Source organism: Mesoplodon bidens (assembly GCF_964165515.1).
Source record: "Mesoplodon bidens genome assembly, chromosome: X".
NCBI lineage: Eukaryota > Metazoa > Chordata > Mammalia > Artiodactyla > Ziphiidae > Mesoplodon > Mesoplodon bidens.
Window position 1 is genome coordinate 44,733,531 of NC_138163.1, and position 6,816 is coordinate 44,740,346.

Below are 6,816 nucleotides of genomic sequence, written 5' to 3' on the forward strand. Positions count from 1 at the left end.
TGATTACAGTATTTACAGTAAACGTTTAAGTCAAGTGTATTAAGTTTTCTGACTTTGTTCTTTTAAAGATTGCTTTGGAAATCTAGGTCCTTTGAATTTTGAAATAAATTTTTAGAATTAGCTTGTACATTTCTACAAAATGCCAGATGGAATTATGTTTGCTGTGTCACTGAATATTTTTTTAGAATTCCATTCTAAATTAAAATCCACTTATTAGCATTTTAGTTATACTTCATTGTATTACTCTTTTTTTGTGTGTGGTGGTATGCAGGCCTCTCACAGTTGTGGCCTCTCCCGTTGAGGAGCACAGGCTCCGGACGCACAGGTTCAGTGGCCATGGCTCACGGGCCCAGCCGCTCCGTGGCATGTGGGATCTTCCCAGACCGGGGCACGAACCCGTGTCCCCTGCATCGGCAGGTGGACTCTCAACCACTGCGCCACCAGGGAAGCCCCATTGTATTACTCTTTTAGTGATTGCTTTGGGGATTATAATATACATCCTTAACTTTTCATTGTGTACTTTGAGTTAATCTTTTATCTTTTCATATAAAATATAGAACTGTTTCACTTGTTTAAGTCAATTGACCTCAATTCCCATCTGTGTGCTATAGTTGTCAGATACATTATTACTCCATACATTTTAAATCCCGCACAATAATGTTATAGTCTTTGCTTTAAACGATTATATGTATTTTAAAGAAATTAAGAGGGAAATAGTTTTTACATTTACTAGATATTTAGCATTTCCGAAACTCTTCATTCCTTCCTAAAGATTCCAGTTTTCATCTGATATCAGTTCCCTTCAGGCGACTCCTTTTATAATTTCTTGTAGTACAGATTTGCTGGACATAAAGTCTCTTAGTTTTCTTCTATGTAAAACTATTTTCATTTCACTTTCATTCTTGATGGATAATTTCTCTGGATATAGAATTCTAGGTTAAGAGTTCTTTTTTCCTTTTAGCACTTTAAAGATATTATTCAACTGTCTGCTGCACTCCATTTTTTTTCTGCTAATTCCACCATCTGGATCATTTCTAAATTATTTGAATCACTAGTCCCCTATATCAGGAGTCCCCCACCCCTGGGCCGCAGACCACTATCGGTTCACAACCTGTTAGGAGCTGGGCCAGCATAGCAAGAGGTGAGCAGCTTCATCTGCTACTCCCCATTGTTCCTCATTGCTTGTGTTACCGCCTGAACCATCCCACTGCTTCCCCTTCTGAGGAAAAATTGTCTTCCACGAAACCGGTTCCTGGTGCCAAAAACATTTGGGGACTGCTGCTCTATATAATGTAACATTTTCTATGCCTGTTTTCAAGATTTTCTCTTTATCTTTGATCCCAATCAGTTTGACTATGATTTTCCTAGGTATGGCTTTCTTTGTATATATCCTTCTTGGCTTCACTGAGATTCCTGAATCTGTAAATGTATATCCTTCACCAAACTTTAGATATTTTCAGCCCTTCTTTCTTTTTTTTTAAAAAAAAAATTTATTTATTTATTTTTGGCTGCATTGTGTCTTCATTGCTGCATGCTGGCTTTCTCTAGTTGTAGCAAGGGGGAGCTACTCTTCGCTGTGGTGCATGGGCTTCTCATTGCAGTGGCTTCTCTTATTGTGGAGCATGGGCTCTAGGCATGTGGGCTTCAGTAGTTGTGGCACACGGGCTCAGTAGTTGTGACTCGCAGGCTCTAAGGCACAGGCTCAGTAACCGTGGAGCACGGGCTTAGTTGCTCCATGGCATGTGGGATCTTCCCAGACCAGGGCTTGAACCCCTGTCCCCTTCATTGGCAGGTGGATTCTTAACCACTGCACCACCAGGGAAGCCCCTTCAGCCCTATTTCTTCAAAAAAGATTTTTCCCTGCTTCATTCTCCCTCTCCTTTCCTTCTGGAACTCCAGTTACATACAAGTTAGACCATTTGATATCACCCTACTGATCCCTGGCATTACATATTAGCTTGGTTTCTTTTTTTTCTTCATTTGTTTCTTTTTTCTTCAGACTGGATAGCTTCTGTGGATCAATCTTCAAGTTCACTGAGTCTTTCCTTTGTCATCTACACTCTGCTCTTAAACCCATTTACTATTTAAAAAAAATTGTTTGGTATTGTATTTTTCAGTTTAAAAAATTTCATTTATAGTTTCTATTTCTCTGCTGAGATTCCCAATCTTGGCATTCATTTTAGGTATATTTTCCTTCATTGAGCATAGTTACAATAGCTGCTTAAAAGCCCTTGCTTGCTCATTTCAGTATGAGTCATTTCAGTGTTGGTCTTCACTGAAGGTTTTTTCTCTAGAGAATGGGTTATATTTTCCTGATACTGCATCTATCACATAGTTTTGGATTGTAACCTGGGCTTCATGAATGTTATATTGTGGGAACTCTGGTTAATGTTATATTTCCTTGAGGAATGTTGATATTTTTGTTTTAACAGGCAATTAAGTTGGTTGGACTTCAACTACAAACTCTGACTCCTGGGTGGCAGCTTGATCTCAGATCAATTCTTTTATCCTTAGCTGAACTTCTTGGAGTCCACTCTGCACCTCTTAAGTTCAGAGGTCAAGAGAGATTTGGGAAGAATTTATACACAGAATTTGTACCTTCTCCTCTTTGCTGCTTTCCTTTCTGAGAGTCTTCCCACACTTTCCAGCAGCTGTGGATGCCCCAAACTCTACCTTGTGGTTACTCAATCCAGAAAACCTGCCAGTTTTCTATCTGAGCATTAGCTGGATCAATACAGCAAGGACTATGGCCTGCCCTCAGCAAGAAACTGAAAAAAGGAACATCCTTTGCCACTCTCTTGGACCAAGTGTTGACCCACCCTCCAGAATCTGCCTGCATTCTACTGCATTCTAGTCTCTTGATGGAGTTGTTTTCCAAATTTTGTCCAGAGTTTATATTTTTATCTTCAGGAGGGTTGGTCCAAAGGATGTTTAGTTGGTCATTACCAGAAGTAGAACCTCTTAGTTTCTCCAAAAATATTTTAAGTTACAGAAATAATGCATGGCTATATTCTTTATTCTCCTTATTAAAATTTCAAATCATATAGACAGAGCAAAGGTCCCTCTTGGCCTTCCTCATCTCACTACCCTACCCCAAGGTAACCACCTCTACCAGTTTGATACACATCCCTCCAAATCTTTCTCTATGAAGTAAAATATATGTGTATATATACTAATATAAAAATTGGGGGTTTACTTGTGTAAATGATATAGGTGGTATAATATGGAGGTTAAGAGCATAGGTTCTAGTGTCAAACTGCCTGAATTCAAGTCTCCATTTTAGCACTTACCACTTATGTAACCTTAGAGTATTTCCTCAAATATTCTGTGCCTCAGTTTTATTATCTGTGAAGTGGGGATAATGATATTGCCTACCTCATAGGCAGGGTTGCAATGATGGTAATCATTAATACATATAAAGTACTTGGGACAACGTCTAACATATATTAAGCCCTCAGTAAATGCTAGCCAATTGTTATTCTGCAACTCACTTTTCCCCCTTAATAATACCCTGAATATTTTTATCCTGCTGCATATTATTACATATTATGGCTGCACCAAGATTTTTTTGCCTATTACCCTACTGATGGACATTCAGGTTGTTTTCACTTTTTTCCCTCTTTTATGAAATAGATCACAACGAATATCCTGATACATGCCTATTTTATGCACATAGAAGAGCTTTCTTCTAAGAATAAATACCTAGAAGTAGAATAGCTGGGCCAAAATATGTGTACATTTCAGTTTTGAATGTAATGTGGAACAAAGCAAATGAATATTTGAGTGATATTCCAATTCTATCAACACTGCTGTCCTTGACCACAAGGATACTTGGTGTGGGAAAAGGGAGGTGTAGTGTAAAGTAGAAGAGGTTAATAAAACCCCATGTCATCCTGAGTATGAATTAGAATGACCAGTATAAACTCACAGGGTATTTTACTTAAACAAAATATACAATGACCCATCCAGTAGTAATAAGCATTTTTAGTGCTCAGAAAGTGGTCTTGAAATAACACTTTATTTGGAAAATAGGACTTCTTGAAGAAAGAAAGAGCTAATCAAAGCCTTTTCAATGGCCTGCAAGGCCCAGCGAGATCTGGTCCCACTGTGGTCCTTATCCTCCATTACTTTCCCCACCCCTCATTCTTCTTTTGTCACACTCACCCTATTTAATAATGCAAATCACCCCTTGACCCCAGCACTGATTTCCCTTCCACTTCCACTTTTAATTTTTTTCCATGGCACTTAGCATCTTCTAACATACCTATACATACATGTGTGTGTGTGTATATATATGTGTGTGTGTGTATTCATATGTATATATGAAGTTTTATATAGATAAAACATATCAGTCAAATATTGCCAAATAATTGTATGTTAACAAACCATCCCAAATCTCAGTGGCTTAAAACAACAAACATTTACCCGCAATCATGTATTTGTTGGTTGACTGTGGGTTTGGCTGCAAACTGCAATTTGGGTCTAATTCTCCTTCACTTGCCTTTCTTCTTTGGATCAGCAGGCTCCCCGAGACTTATCTTTCTCAAGATTATGGCAAAAGCACAAGAAAGCAAGCCCAACTGCACAAGCCTTTGTTCACATCACCTCCACCAATATCCCATTGGCAAAAGCAAGTCTCATGGCCAAGGTCAACATAAATGGGATACTATAGACCAATAATATACTTTATATCTAGTAGGAGGAACTACAGAGTTACATGGCAAAAAGTATAGATAGAAGGAGGGTGAAAATTTGAAGACAGTAATTAAATTGACCTCATGAATTGTGCTTATTTTTTTATTTTCTGTCTTCCTCAATTGGAATATAAGTTTCACAAAGGCATGTTTTGTTCACTGATTATTCTTTTTTTTTTTTTTTTTGCGGTATGTGGGCCTCTCACTGTTGCGGCCTCTCCCGTTGCAGAGCACAGTCTCTGCAGGTGATACAGTGCCTTGTATCACCTAACAGAGGACCTAGCTCCCCAAACACACAGGTAAGTTTTTTATTGGTGACGCGCAGGCTCAGCACCCATGGCTCACGGGCCCAGCCGCTCTGCAGCATGTGGGATCTTCCCAGACCGGGGCACGAACCCGTGTCCCCTGCATTGGCAGGCGGACTCTCAACCACTGCGCCACCATGGAAGCCCTTCACTGATTACTCTTAATGTCTAGAATAGTACCTGACACCTAATAGGTGCTTAGTAAAGGTTTCTTGAATTAATATGTGAATGAAGTATTCCTGTTAGAATTAATGGCTCCTTTCTCCTTGCTTCCATAGCACCTGGTTTAGATCTCTCAGGTGACACAGTGTATTGGGCCTTGAATGTGGCTTCCTTAGAGGACGCTATAGGACTGTATATCTATTAGTATGTCCATATTCCCAGCAGCAAGGGGGAAAGGGCAGAGGCCTCAAGCCTCAGCTTCCTATCCTGAACCTTGAGAAGGCACTATAGTTTGGGTGGGCATTGCCTGCTGCTCTACCACCTATGCAATGTTCTGCTTGCAAAAGCAAAGGGCATTTCTGACTCAAAAAGAACAACTACAATCATAATGTACAATCAAAAGAATGAGAAATGAGGAATTATTCTTTGTAGTCCCAAGCAAAAATTATCTGTGCTGTCTCATCCCTGCCAGATCCTGTATTGCACTAGCTGTCACACTGGCAAGGGTCTGGAACAGTTTCCTCTAAGCTGTTAAAATTGATAATGCTGCATTATTTTATCTCCTTTGCAGCTGTACAGGACATTGACTTAACCCTGAAGATCTAATGGATGGGAAAGAAGCTAGATGGGGGCAAATGGCTTTTCTACAGTGCCTTGTATCACCTAACAGAGGACCTAGCTCCCCAAACACACACACACACTAATTGCTAAGCCCCAACTCCAGAGGTTCTGATTTAATTGGTCTGGGCATTGGGATGTTTAAAAGAAAAGCTCCCAGGTAATTCTAACACACAGCAAAGCTTGAGAACCACTGCACATGGCTTGATACAAATGTCATAAACTAGTAACGCCTGATAGATGAGGACGCTAAGAAATTTCTCTCTACTGGATCTTTCCTAACAGCAAAAGACATGCTATTTCTCCCATCTTTAAACCAAAACACCTCTTCATGACTCCACTTCTCCCTCCAGCTATGGCTCTGTTTTTCCCCCTTATAGAAAAACTCCTTGGAAAGGATTGTATATACTCTCAGTCCCCCATTTCCTTCCTCCTGTTCTAATAAGGCATTGGCTTCCACTACTTCTCCAAAACTGCTCTGATCAAGATCACTCACTGGTGATGTCACTCATCTATATTATTAAATCCAAGGATTAATTCTCAGTTCTCATCTTACTCGACCCCTCAGCACACTTTTTCACAGCTGGTCACTCACTCTTCCTTAAAATACTTTTCTCACTTGGGTTCGAGGATGCTAAACTCACTTCTTTACCTTTTTACCGCTATGGCCACTTCTTCTCAGTCTCCTATGTTGATTTCTCCTCATCTTCCTGTCCTATAAATGTTGGAGTACCCAGGGCTCAGTCCTAGTACCTCTTCTCTTCTCTATCTACACTTGTTCCTTAGATGATCTCATCCAGGGTGTTAATTTTATATACCATCAAAACAGCGGTGACTCCAACTACCTATTTGACTTCCACACCTAGATGTCAGTTAGGTATTTTAAACTTAACACATCCAAACTCAGTTCCTGATCTTCCTCCCCCAAAGCTGCTCTAACTGTAGTCTTTCACATCTCAGTAAATGGCAACTCTTTATTCCTTCGGCTAAGATCCAAAACCTTGGGGGTTACCCCTAACATCCGATCTATCAGAAAA